We start from the raw sequence: 13,604 nt of genomic DNA on the forward strand, positions 1-13,604 counted from the left end.
ATCTTAAGTTATCTGAATTATTGTAATTTATATAGTACTTTGTCTTTTTTTCCTTTTTTTTATTTAATTATTACTTTACGGGGAACCCTTTTTTTTTTTTTTTAAAAAGGTAGGAAGAATAGTACATTAGGATCCTTTCGAATGAGGGTTACTTCAAAGTAATCACTATCTAAAATGGAAAAGAAATGGGGACTATTACAAGATTCGATATTCATGGTATTGCTAACTAAGGCTCCGAATGGTATCAAAAAAAGTCATGGTGAGGGTTAGAAAAGTCTAACTAGGTTCTAGTATTGTCAAGTGTCTAGACATGTTTTGCAGTTAGACATTGAATAAAAAGGTGATTAATAGTTTCAATATAAGTGTCACATAGTGGATAAACACCAACATGTAATATGTTCCTTTTAAAGAGAGTGTTCCGAGTAGGGATAATTTTGTGGCAAATTTTCCAGAGAAAGATTTAGAATTTTGGTGGAAGATGTAGCTTCAAAATCCAACGATATTCCCATTGGGGTTGATTATCCGGGCTTTCATGGGTTAGCAAGGTTGCTGATTTAATAGAGAAATCACCTAAAGTTGTGGGCTCCCATATAGGAGTGTCGTCTATGTCAAGGAGAGGGATAGATATCCTTTGGATTTTTTGTAGCATACTTTGAGGAATAACATTAAAGAGTTTGAGAATGTCCCATTACTTTGACTGAAGAATAAAATCGGATACTAAGAAATTTATGTTTTCGTTATTAATGTTCCTGTTGAGAAAAGTCAATAGATTAGTTTTGAATAACCCAATTGTCTAGCCAAAAATTTATTAGTTTTCCATTTTCAATTTTCCATCTAATTCTCTTTCTAAGAAGTTCTCTTTGGTTTAAGATGTCGTGCCAAATTTTTGAGTCGGATTATTTTGGCTTATATTCGAAAAAAGAAGTGTTAACATATTCTCATTGGATGGGGATCCTATAAGGTGAGGTTCCAGTGAGAACCATCTTGTGGTGAGAACTCCTCTTATGGTGAGAACCTCTTATGTGCGTATTTTTGAACTGCATATGCATAACATTTTTGTGCATATTTTTTCAACTAAATGAGCACGGCCTTTTTTTTATAGTTACACTACTTTGAATATATTGTAGCATTTAGCAAGATATATAAACATGCTCGACTTTTGAATTGGAAATATTTTGAGGAAGTACACTAATCATTTTTTAAATTGTTCATGTAAAGAAGTAATTTCGTAAGATACGTCTATCATACTGGAATTGTAACCCTTTTGTCAAGGAAGAAAATATAGTCGATGCCATGCTTTATGTTTATCTATCATAAAGCATGGCTGATGAGTCATATTTGTATAGGGTATTTTAGGCACATTTAGGTTGCATTATTAGGCATTTATATCATTTTAGTTGCATTTAGGGTCACATTTGCATAAGTTATCGTTGTCGTACTCTATTACGCCCCGTTTGTGTTTTCTTTAATGTTTCAGGTGATTTTACGGTCATTTGGATGCTTTAGGAGTGTTATGAGTTGATTTGGATGATGAATGGATGGGATGTTGACTCGAGGATCATTATATGTCTCTAGGGATAATATTGAGTCAACAACGAAGCTAAACTCTATTTTTCTAAGCATCAAAACGGACAAGCGTTTACTCTTTTGATGATATCTCAAGTTCTACATGTTGGAACGAGACGGTTTTGATTGGGCTAGAAATCATGCTTCAAGAGCTTTCCAACGACAGGTCACCCGTCCCTATAGGTATTGTAGAACAAGAGTTATGACATAAACAAGGTGGCTCGACTATCCGATTCGCCCACAGCCCAAAACGATGGCCCGGCTCTTCTCCTTGGGCGCGAAAACCAGCGACGGACCAGTGGGCCCGCTGGTTTCTGCGCCCAACTGATTTCCGCATTAAGCTTTGCATTCGTTTTCGTGATCGTCGAATTAAATGATAACTTATGTAATTATTATTATTTCCTATTTTGTTTAGAATTTAGGAAGCATATAAATACTTCAAGGGAATTAATTTATTTCCCTTATGCTTTTATTTTCCCTTATGTTTTAATTTCTCAGAACTCTTTCACGTCAGTTTCTATATTCTTCCCTTTTCCATTGTTGAACCCTAGCTTTTAATATTTCAATTCATCAATCTAGAGGTAATTCAAGAATTGTTTTGCTTTAATTCTTTATTATTGTTTTCGTTCCTTAGTTTAATTTTTCCTTTGATTATGAAATTCATGTTTATTATTTCTATCATGTTTGGTAATTCAATTATGAGCGAGTAGTCATTTTCTAGGGCTAAGTAAGGGAAGCCATGTTTATACCATGATTGTTATGCATTAAAGTTTGCAAATTTTTAGATTATGTTTGAGTAATTCCAATTGATTTGTTCTTAATTGTTGATTCATGTAATTGGCCAATATCGTGGATTGATTATCTAGCTAATAGGAATTAGAATTGAAAGATCATGTTCTTAGAGGCTTGGTGCAATTGGCAATTCTGATTGTGTTAGCGACCGTACTGCATATTTTGGATTGAAAGCGTTAAGACCCGACCGTAGGATTAACATATACTTTAGTCGGCCTAGCCTATTCATTGTCGAATTGATTTGTGTTCTTGCATTGGTATAAGCATGGTGAACCGAACAGACGCCCTAAACCTTTAATTCATAGATAAATACAACGTTTATATTATTGCTTTAGTTTTGTTAGTTTATAAACAAATTCAACTTTCGTTTATTGAAATAGTTCGTATAATTGGGCAAAAACTAATAGAACTTGTCTCCCTGTAGGATCGACCCGTATTTGCTAAGTATCTGCTAACAAAAGACACCGTGCACTTGCGGTATCAATTTTTAATTCATCAAGTTTTTGGCGCTGTTGCCGGGGAGACGGCTAGATTCTATTAGTTTTAGTTTGATTGTTTGAACTTTTTCCATTGTCTCATTGGAACTTTTAGTTCCAATTGAGGCGAATTTCACTGCGTTCTCTCGTCTGTTGTTTATGCCCATGTCTGCTAGAACGGGTACCTTGGTTCTTACCGATCCCAATCTTGGTAAGACTCTTCGACAACTCAAAAAGAAACAACAGAAGAAGAAGCAGTCAGGGTCTCAAGACTCACAGACTCCACCGAGTTACACGATGTCTAAATCCCTGAAATCATATGGGCTTCCTTCCTCGAGCAATGTTCCGACTGGGCTCACAATGCCAACTATTGAGGCAATAAAATTTGAGATCAAGCCTCCTCTAATCTCCATGGTCTCACAAAATCAATATGTTGGCCATCCATCTGAGGAACCCACCAACCATCTGCAGAGGTTCAACCAACTATGTGGTACTATCAAGCATCAAGGGGTCACTCAAGACCAATTGAAAGTAATTTTGTTTGGTTTTAGCCTTCGTGATAAGGCTCAAACATGGTTGAACGATGTCAAGGAGACAGAGTGGAGTGCTATTTCACAGGTTTTTCTGGAAGAATTATTTCAACCCACCAAGACGACTGAAATAAGGCACAAGTTGACTACATTCACGCAAGAATATGGAGAGCCACTTAGAGAAGCCTGGGATAGATTCAAGGCATTGCAACGGTCGTGCCCGCATCATAATATTGAAAAATGGTTCTTGGTTCAGATTTTATACCATGGTTTACAAGATGAAACAAAGATCACGGTTGATTCTGCTATTGGGGGTGTTTTTCTTGACAATGAAGTGGATGCAGGTTATGATTTCCTTGCCAATCTTGCTGCTAATCATTATAGCACCACCAGAGTCACATCTAAAAGGGGCAAGATGGACGTTGATGCTTATTCTCTATTATCCTCACAAGTGGCAGCCTTGAATTTAAAGATCGATTCTTTGAATGCTCCCCGGTCTGGTACTGCCCCAATGAGTATCTATGCTATGTCTAGTGTAGCTCTAGTGACAACTTCTTACTGCGAAATATGTGGCATCCAAGGTCATTTTGGTCATGAGTGCTCTTATAGTCCGCAGGATACCACGCAAATGGAGCAAGTGAATGCTTTTCAACAGAGGCAACCCGATGACCCATATTCCAACTCATACAATCCAGGTTGGAGGAATCATCCAAATTTCTCATATCGGAGCAAAAATGTTCAAAGCCCTCAACCCCAACAACAATGGTCACAACCACAATTCCATCCATCTCAGCCACTTGTTGCCAGGCCTCCATTTCCACAAGGAGCCTCACATAATTCTCCCCCGGGGTTTAATAGACCCCCGCACCAAGGCTATCAGCAACAACCTCCTCAGATCAATGCTAATCTAGAGCCTAACATGGGTGATATGTATAAGCTCATAGAGAATATGTAGAAGACCTCAGAGATCGCTCAAAAGAATCACGATGAGAGCATAAAGGAGTTGAAGAATCAAAATAGATTGTTGGAGAACCAAGTTGCTCAACTCGCTGATACTTTGTCAAAAAGGCAACCGGGAAAACTTCCAGGGAAATCTAGTTCATCTCAAGATCACACTAGAGAGAGTGTTTGTGCCATTGTTCTTCAGAGTGGTACTGCATATGATGCCCCCTCGGTACCTATTGATTTTACGGATCTCAGAAAGGGGAAAGAGGAGGTTAGAAGAAAGAAGGAAAGAGTCAAGGAGAAGGTTATTGATGATTCTCTCCCTTTTGTTCCTCAATTGCCATTTCCTCATCGACAAAATAAGTCAAAGGGTGATCACCAGTCTGGTGAAGAGGCATATGTTGACAGAAATACTGTGGACGTAGGGGTTGAAACCCCGGGTGTTGAGAATGATATAGAGAAGAAGGAAAGCGTCAAGGAGAAGGTTATTGATTCTCCCCCTTTTGCACCTACACTACCATTTCCTCACCGAATGCAAAAAACAAAGGTTAATCAACAGTTCGGTAAGTTCTTGGCTATGGTCAAGAATCTCGAGGTAACGATTCCTTTCACTGATTTAATATCTCAGATTCCTATGTATGCAAAATATTTAAAGGAATTAATCACTAAGAAAAGGGATCTTGGTGGTGTAGAGAGAGTGGCTCTAACTGAGGAGTGTAGTGCTATGTTGCAAAACAAGTCTCCTCCTAAACTAAAGGACCCACGTAGTTTCTCCATCCCTTGTCATATAGGTTCTTTATTCATTGATAAGACTCTGTGTGATTTGGGTGCTAGTGTGCCCGTCATTCCCCTCTCTATTTACAAAAAGTTGAACATGGGAGAATTAAAATGTACCACCATTACTCTTCAAATGGCCAACTGATGAGTGACATTTATGTCACTCCTAGGAGTAGTTTTTAACTTATTTTCGACTCTATTTTTCATATTTTTAACTAATTTTATCATTTTTTCTCTTTATTTGTATTTTTTATATTTTATATATTTTTTAAGTATTTTAGCGATTTATATTAGAATTTTAAGTCTTATTTTCGTAATTTATTTATTTTATTTCGTTTAATAATTTTATAATTAATTTAACTTAGTGTTTGTAATTAAATTTCTATTTTATTTTCTTTTTAATCACTTTTATTTATATTTATTTTTTTCATTTTATTTTATTATTCCGTTTCTCCCCGCATCTTGATTGTGTATGTAGGTGATTGTTCAAGGTTCAAATATTCAAGTCAAGTGCTTAGCGTGGTCAAGAAAAGTCAACTCCGACCTTGAGAACAACAAAACTAGAAGCAAAGCCTTATCCTGCACTACACTTAAGCTTATCATACACCACACTCAACTTGTCCATCACCACAACAAACTCAACAGCAGCAAGCGGGAAGCTCTCCTGGCACTACTCACCTCAACCCCTTCCATCTCCAACCTCATCTGCTGCCATCCCACCTTCTCAACCACCTCACCTTCCTCGTTGCTCCTCCACGCAAAACCACCAACACCAATCGCCACCCACCGGTTAACATTCGCAGCAACCTCACAGCCACTCCAACCAACACAACCCAACACCATCGCAACAGCAATTCAAACCACCAACTGTGCAATTGGACATCAAAATCAATCAAAATCGAACCCAGAAAACAGAGCAATTGGTTCGTTCGAACCCGTAATTATGTTCGACCGAACCGAAAATTTAGAGTTCCTGATTGTATGAGGTTCGGTCGAACCCGAATGAAGTTCGCCCAAACCACAACTAAGTTCGACCGGACCTTTGTCTGGTTCGACCGAACATTTCACCGCTCAAATTGGGTGTACGGAATTAATGAAGTCACGTGGCTCGTGGTTGTTGGCCGCTCGATTTTCCGCCGTACAATCTCGATTAACGGTTGTGGTGGAGGATGATTGATGAACGGCGATGACTGATGATCGTTGATGAATTGGACGAGGATGATGATGACGCTGATGGGATGATGATGATGTTGATCGATGGTGAAGGACGGTGCTGATTGAAGATGATTGCGTGATGGTGAGGAAGTGAAGAGCAGGAGGGACGAAAGGAGATGAGGGAGCTGCGAAGGGCAATCACGAAGAAGAACGATCTGATTGTTTCACAAAAAAAAGGGGGCTTTTATTTTCATATTTTTATTTTTTCCTTTTCCTTTTCTTTTTCTTTTCTCATTTTCTTTTCCTTTTACTTCTTCTAATTTGGTTTTAGTTTTCTGTTCATTTTATTTTCTTTTTCTCTCTTTTCTTTTTTATTTTCTTTTTCATTTTAGGCTCTTAGTATAAAATACTCATTTTGGGTCAAGATTCATTACCATGTAAATAATTAGTTTTAGTTCTCATTTTTCTAGGGTTTTTAGTTTAGCTTTTGTGAGAGAGAAAGTGAGGAAAATCAATGAAAAATTGGGGCTTTTGAATTCAAGTGTGGCAATTTGGTTTGAAGAACCAACAATCAATCAATGAGAAATTTCTATCTCTCTTCATTTATTTCTTCATTTATTGCTTTATTTATTTATCATTTTAATAAGTTTAATTGTTTTGGTTTAGCTTAATGATTCATGTTTGGATTAGTTGTTACTAATGTTTAGAATCATGTTTTTAGTTGTTAGTTTCGTTAAATTTCATATTTTTAGGATTATGGAGTAGTTTATTGATTAGGGTTTGGGGAAAACTCAACATTGATTGGTTTGGGTGTTTGTGATTAGAAATTAGGGATTTTCATGATTAAATTATTACATGTTTAAGCATTTCCGATATATGTTGCATTTAACTTGATCAATTAAGTGTTCCATGATTGATTGGAGTAGTCTAGTTGGGTTGGAAAGGGATTAAAGACCTAAACTTGACTATTTGGTTGAATTGGACTTTAACTTACCCCGGGATGATAGTGTAGAACGGGAGTTCATGTTTGATTCTTAGGGAAATTGCTCGCACGTCGGGAGATAGTTGGAGCTATTTGTGAATTCAACGCCTAATCATGTAGTGCTTGTGAATCTTCCCCGTTTCAATTCTTTTATGTCCATTCCATGATTTGTTGTTGTTTGACCCATTCCCTAATCTCATTTACAAACTTTTCTATAAGGCGGTCTTATACAAAAGACTACCTTGGTATCATATAAGTTAAACAATAGAGCCAATTAGTTAAGCACTTGAACTAATTAGTTAAGCACTGAAACCAATTAGTTAAGCGAATGAATTAATTAGTTAAGCAATTGAATCAATTAATTATGTAATGTAACCAATTAGTTAAGAAATTGAACCAATTAGTTAAGCAACCAAAGTGGTCTTTCCGGTAAGGCGGTCTTACACAAAAGTTGTCGAATCTCATTTACTTTTGATTTCTTAGTTTAGTTTATTTAGTTTTAGTCGATTAGTGACTTTCCAAAACCCCATTTTGACCTAGCTTGTTGTTCGATTAGCATAATCTAGTGCACCTTAGTCCTTGTGGATTTCGACCCTTACTTATCACTTTGCTTGTGTTTAGTGGTTAGTTTAGGTAATTTGTTTGATTAGGAGAGACTAATAACGACCTAGTTTTACCTCGATCACCAACTATTCTATTAAATACCCCTTAGGTGTTTTAGAAGACGTCCCCGTGAGAGTAGGTAAATTCTATATTCCTGTAGACTTTGTTGTGCTTGACATAGTAGATGACAATCAGATTCCAATAATCTTAGGAAGACCATTCCTTCATTCTGCAGGGGCAGTTGTTGATGTTAAGAAAGGGAAGCTAACCTTGACTGTAGGGGATGACAAGGAAAGCTTGTCTCATGTGATGAAAAGTCCAATGCAAGAAGTGTCTTGTTCTTTGATTGCCTCTAATGCTAAGTTGCCTCATTCTTATTCTAGAAATTCTTAAAATAATGCACTTGGTTTCAAAGGGTTTGCAGGTGATGATGATCCTGGTGATGCAGTTGATTCTAGTCCAATAATTGGAGCAAGAGGTTCGATACTCAATGGCACCAAGTTCAAAGTGAATGGCCAACGTTCGAAGCTATACACTGAAGGAGAGTTTATTGGAAAATTGAAGACGATCTATCTCTCCGATCCACCCATCGACGCTTGATTTTTTAGGTCTGGAGTCAAGCTAATGACTTAAAACGAGCGCTTATCGGGAGGCAACCCGATTTCTAACTTTCACTCATTTCAATTTTCTACATTTATTTCCATTTTAATTTAATATTCTATTTTTTTAATTTATTGAAAAAAATGAAAATAACAAAACAACAAAAATATTTTATTTCGAGTTCATTTGAATTCATATTTCATTTTACTTTTAGATTAGTTTTCTCATTTTGTAATTTCTTTCGTTAATCGTATGATTTAATTATTCTTGTGCGTTTAATTTTACTAACGATTTTAACTTTTGAATTTAGTGGTTTTTGATTTTTTTTTTTAGGATGTATAGGTACAAGTTCAAGTTAATTTGGAAATTCCAGTGAATTACAATGTGGCAATGTGCAGCTCTTCAAATGCATCGACAAGCCTTAGCAATCCTTAGAAATTTTGAGCCTCAATGTGCTGCTGCGCACATAAGCCTGCACGCCTCAGCGCACTCTCTGGCTTCTTACTACAATGCGCGAAATCCAGCGCCTAGGCATCGTGCCCACTGACCGTTTTCCCCTCCACAACTTCAGTCCCTCCCTTGGCCGCTGGCAATCCAGCTACCACGCTGGATTTGCCGCCCTCCCTTATTAAAAAAAAGGGGGGAAATCAACCACGAACCTCCCCCCTACTCGTTCTCTCGCCCAACCAACAACCACCCAACGAGCAGCATCCTCCAACCCCTTACTCGCTGTCAACCACTCCCCCGGTGATGCACCGGTGGTCGGCAAAACACCACCACCCGCCACCTTTTCCTACTCGATAGCCTTCCCTCTCCCTCTCCCTCCTTCAAAGACCACCCCTGCGCACTCTCCTTCACCCCTCTGCCGTCCACCAGCCAGCGCAACCACTCCTTCTCACCGGAGTTCGACACACCAGTGCCCCCCGTTCCCGCAAACAACCTTCCACCATCACCATAAACCGTACCCGCCCAGTCTCCCTCTCCCTCACCCACGAAACCCAGCCGGCCATCCATCCCTTCGAACTCCTCCCTCGATTTTCCCTCTGCCACCATCAACCGGCGGTACGCCGGAACGACGCCTGCAATACGGTGGTCGGCGCACTGCACCACCAACCCACCATCCGCCACCTTCCCTCCCCCTATACCCCTCAAATCTCCCACCTTCATCATTATTTTATTCATGATTTAAAAACCCTAACTTTTGAAATCAATTTGGGAGTTTTTGTTTCTTCGTGGACATTGACAAATTGTGTAGTATTAGTGCTCGTTTGCGGAATTCATGTGAGTTCTCAACCAAATTCTGGTCTTTGTGGTGCACAAAAGATATTAAAATTTCAATTTTTCTAAAGTTTATTCACTTGACTCATATTTTGAAAAGGAAATAGGAATTTTGATGTCAATATTGGTTGTTGAATTTGAATGGTTGTCGTTGTTGGCGAATATTATCTGAATTACTTGTTGAGATTGGTTAACGTTTGTTGAATGTTGAGTTCAAATTGTTAACATTGGAAGATTATTGATTATTGCTTGAACTATTCGTTGGGATTGATCGTTGAATCTTGAAGTATGCACTGTTTTGGTTGATTGGAGTATTTTAAATCGTGGTTGTTGCATCATGAAAGCAACTAAACCAACTAGCTCTTACCCAAAATCAACCACATCCATGGAGATTGGGTCTTTGCTTCGCCAGTTTGAAGCTTCTGGCCACACTGCTTCTACTGTCGGCAGTCCTACCAAGTCATACTCGGCAGACGAAGCTCATCACGAGTGAGCACTTTCCATCTCTCTCCCTTGTTTGACTTATTTTGTCGCTATTTGCACAGTGAGGGCACTGTGTTTGGATTATCTTGGGGGAGGGATATCTATCTGTATTGCTTTCTAGTATAGTTTTATTGCTTTTTTTTAGGTGTTGTACGCTTTGTACCATCCATTAGGGGTGGGAGTTTACGTGCAACGAAAAAAATGTACTGATTTCATAGTGTTATTGTTCAAATTAGTTGCATTCTCTCTTGCATTCATATGTCTTTATACCCTGAATTGTGCAATTGACTTTCAAACTATGTTCGGGCTTTATTTGACTCTCTTGAGCTTCTTTTGAACTTAGTTATGATTCTGAAATTCAGTCGGTTGTGCTATACATTGATAACTTCTTGGCATTGTGTGAACCAATTGAATGGTATGGGGTAAGATGTTGGTCTCGTGTCAAGAATAGCTAGCCAATTATCTTGTAGGTTACCTTACTAGTGGAAAAAGGGTCATTTGCATCGCACTTTTAAGCACATTTGCGTCGCACATCGTGCGTGGCAAAAGCTCTCGACGCAAATGACTAAAAGTCATTTGCGTCGCACATTTGTGCGACGCAAATGAACCTTATTTGCGTCGCACAATTAGCTAATGTGCGACGCAAATAACTTTTCAGGCATGGTGCTGAAAAGTCATTTGCAACGCACATTAGCTAAATGTGCGACGCAAATGACTTTTCAATATGTTAAAAAAAATGTCATTTGCAACGCACATTAGCTAAATGTGCGACGCAAATGACTTTTCAATATGTTAAAAAAAATGTCATTTGCAACGCACATTAGCTAAATGTGCGACGCAAATGACTTTTCAATATGTTAAAAAAAATGTCATTTGCGTCGCAGATTAGCTAAAGTGCGACGCAAATGACTTTTGGATATTCTAAAAAAAATGAGCTGCTGATTTTATTTAATCCATAGATTAAATAAAATAAGCAGCTTTCAGTACTAGTATATTCAGAGCATAAAAATAAAAGTAAACTAGGTGAAAATTTTGACAATATTTCCTTTGTAATTTGACCCTCCCCAATACCGGTAATGTTATAATACATTAATATATACCTGTCAAAACAGTTTACAACCCAATAAAAGGCAAATTCACCATAGATCAACCAACATGTTGATAACCTAACTACACTTTAAACATAAAAGTTTAAGTAAATATTACAATAAACTAGCTAAATATCGACATTGCTCATAATGTAATCAGCCCAAAGAAAACAAACAAAAATAGCAGAACAATCACATTCTTAGCAACAAAGGCAATACATATTCACCCTTATTAAGAAAAGAAAAACATTAGAGTTGCATAACCCCAAACCTACTCTCAACAGGAGGTATAATAGTCTGCTAGTCTTGCTACCATTTGCAGTTTGAATTGCATTCAGAACAATTATATTCATATAAGGAAACAATAATTAAACCTCAATTATATGGGAACATTTCAGAAAAAGTAATAAACGCTAGCAAGAATTGGGGAATCAACAACAGAACATTAAAATTTGAACTTAGACCTCACAATAATCAAACACACGAGCTGTTATTTATTGTATGCACAAAATGGCAATGTGAAAAACATGTATCATTGGATAAGCAACTGAACATTTCAAACATAAGACATCCAAGGTGAGCAAGGGTGAAACCTGTAATCAGGTCTAAAGTCATGTCCCCATTTTGAAACACAATGTACTTCATCGATGGCAAATAAAGCTATTCCACGGTTCTCCGCAAGCCTCTGAAGTGGACTTATTAGTATGCATTATACACCTCATCAGACAGTGAAAGCTGACATCATACAGTCCCAAGTGACAACAGCAGGGCATTTAGAAACAATTCAAACTACAAGCAATACCAGATGATTTACAAATGTGTTCACCTAAGCAGTGTTTCGAGGCAAACGTATACAACGGAATACATGCCGTTCATTGCTTTCTTCTCAACGGTGTTATCTGGTTGTCCTGATCCAAGGAAACATGCAGAGATGCCATGTTTTGATAGCTTTAAGCACTGGTCATGCATCAAGCTTATCAATGGAGAAATCACGACCACGACCTTCCCTGTCAAAAGCGCAGGTAGCTGAAAGCACAGAGATTTCCCCGTAGAAACATTAAAGCCTCAAAAACATTGACACAGTATATACATTGTACAAAGGATTCAAGAAGAAATGCACAGAAAAGGGAGAATAAGAATCAGAAAATAAATACCAGACCCTGTTGCTGCAAGAACAAGACAGTCTTGCTGAGAAAACCAAGCACCAAGAGCTTCCATTTGAAAACTTTTCAACCCGGAGTACCCAAAATGTTTACGCAGCAGGCTGTTGGCTTTCTGGTCCCAGTCTGGTCCAAGTTCTACATCCTCTACTGTTCTATGGGCTGAGTTCAGACTGTAAGATGTCAGCGAAGATTTCTTCGAGGTTCCAAAAGACTAAATTAGTTGTTTTTTCTGTCATATATGTGGCATATGTGTGTCTATTAAGTTCTTGCTTCTACTGCAGGGTTGCCTAGTAATCATGGTAGACAAAGAAAAAAATCCAAAGGTAAATCTTACTGAATTTTTTCAACTGGATGGACTATATGTTTCATGATACTGTCTTAGCTAGTTAATGAATCTCTTTTAAGAGTTCGACATAATCAAAATCCTAAAATCAAAATCAAAATCTAGGGTTCAAACAATCAAAATTTAGATTCATCTGAAATCAAAATCCTAAAATCAAAATCAAAATCCTAAATAGATTCGACATAATCAATAACAAACTACAACATCTGAAATCAAAATCCTAAAATGAAGAGTTCAAACAATCGTAAAATAAATACTCAAAATCACCAACTAACTAACATAATTAAGCCCTAGATTCATCAAAACAATATGAAAAAGTTGCAAAATTAATTAAACATGGAAATCACGGTAGGGAGAGAGAAAATACCTTTAGATCGAAACAAGGTATTCAAGGTCGGTGGCGATAAAAACCGAAACTCCAGCACCAACACTTCGGCGTTGTTATGGCGGTGTAACTCGGGACCAACTCGGTCTGAGTCGACTCAACAGATTCCCCAAAAACTCAGCCCTACTTCCACCGCACCCATATGAGTCGCCGCCGAGTCATCCACCTCAGAGCTGGAGTTTGCAGAGAATGCGGCTTGAAATCCGGCTGAAGACGTCATCGCTTTCAGATCTGGGTTTGCCTCCTTCGTATTCGCTAAGCTTGAATTTTAAAACAAATTTGAGATATTGGGATGATTTGGTGAGAGGAGACTTTGAAGGGAAAGCTCGATACTGATTCTGAAGGAGAGACAAAGAAGCTTTGGAATTTCAACAATGGAGATCTGGAAATTACGAGAGAGAAAGAGTTTGGGGAGGCAGGAAATGTATGAGGGAGAAA

General features: G+C 37.9%; 1 long non-coding RNA gene and 1 other non-coding gene across 3 annotated transcripts; both read right to left on the reverse strand.

Moving 5' to 3' along the window:
* Positions 1–3,491: 3,491 nt before the first annotated feature.
* On the reverse strand, positions 3,492–3,598 carry LOC130471165 (small nucleolar RNA R71). The gene has a single exon (XR_008931827.1). It is a non-coding gene; the product is annotated as a small nucleolar RNA R71 (small nucleolar RNA).
* An 8,275-nt stretch (positions 3,599–11,873) lies between these two features.
* LOC130469313 (uncharacterized) lies at positions 11,874–13,288 on the reverse strand. 2 transcript variants are annotated; one of them, XR_008929764.1, is made up of 3 exons: positions 13,149–13,288; positions 12,102–12,597; positions 11,874–12,010 (listed from the first exon to the last, which is right to left on the reverse strand). It is a non-coding gene; the product is annotated as an uncharacterized lncRNA (long non-coding RNA). The 2 variants fall into 2 exon arrangements; XR_008929765.1 differs by having other exon boundaries at positions 12,102–12,608; positions 13,149–13,287.
* Between the last annotated feature and the right edge of the window lie 316 nt (positions 13,289–13,604).

This window comes from Spinacia oleracea, chromosome 3 (genome assembly GCF_020520425.1).
Source record: "Spinacia oleracea cultivar Varoflay chromosome 3, BTI_SOV_V1, whole genome shotgun sequence".
Classification (NCBI taxonomy): Eukaryota; Viridiplantae; Streptophyta; class Magnoliopsida; order Caryophyllales; family Amaranthaceae; genus Spinacia; species Spinacia oleracea.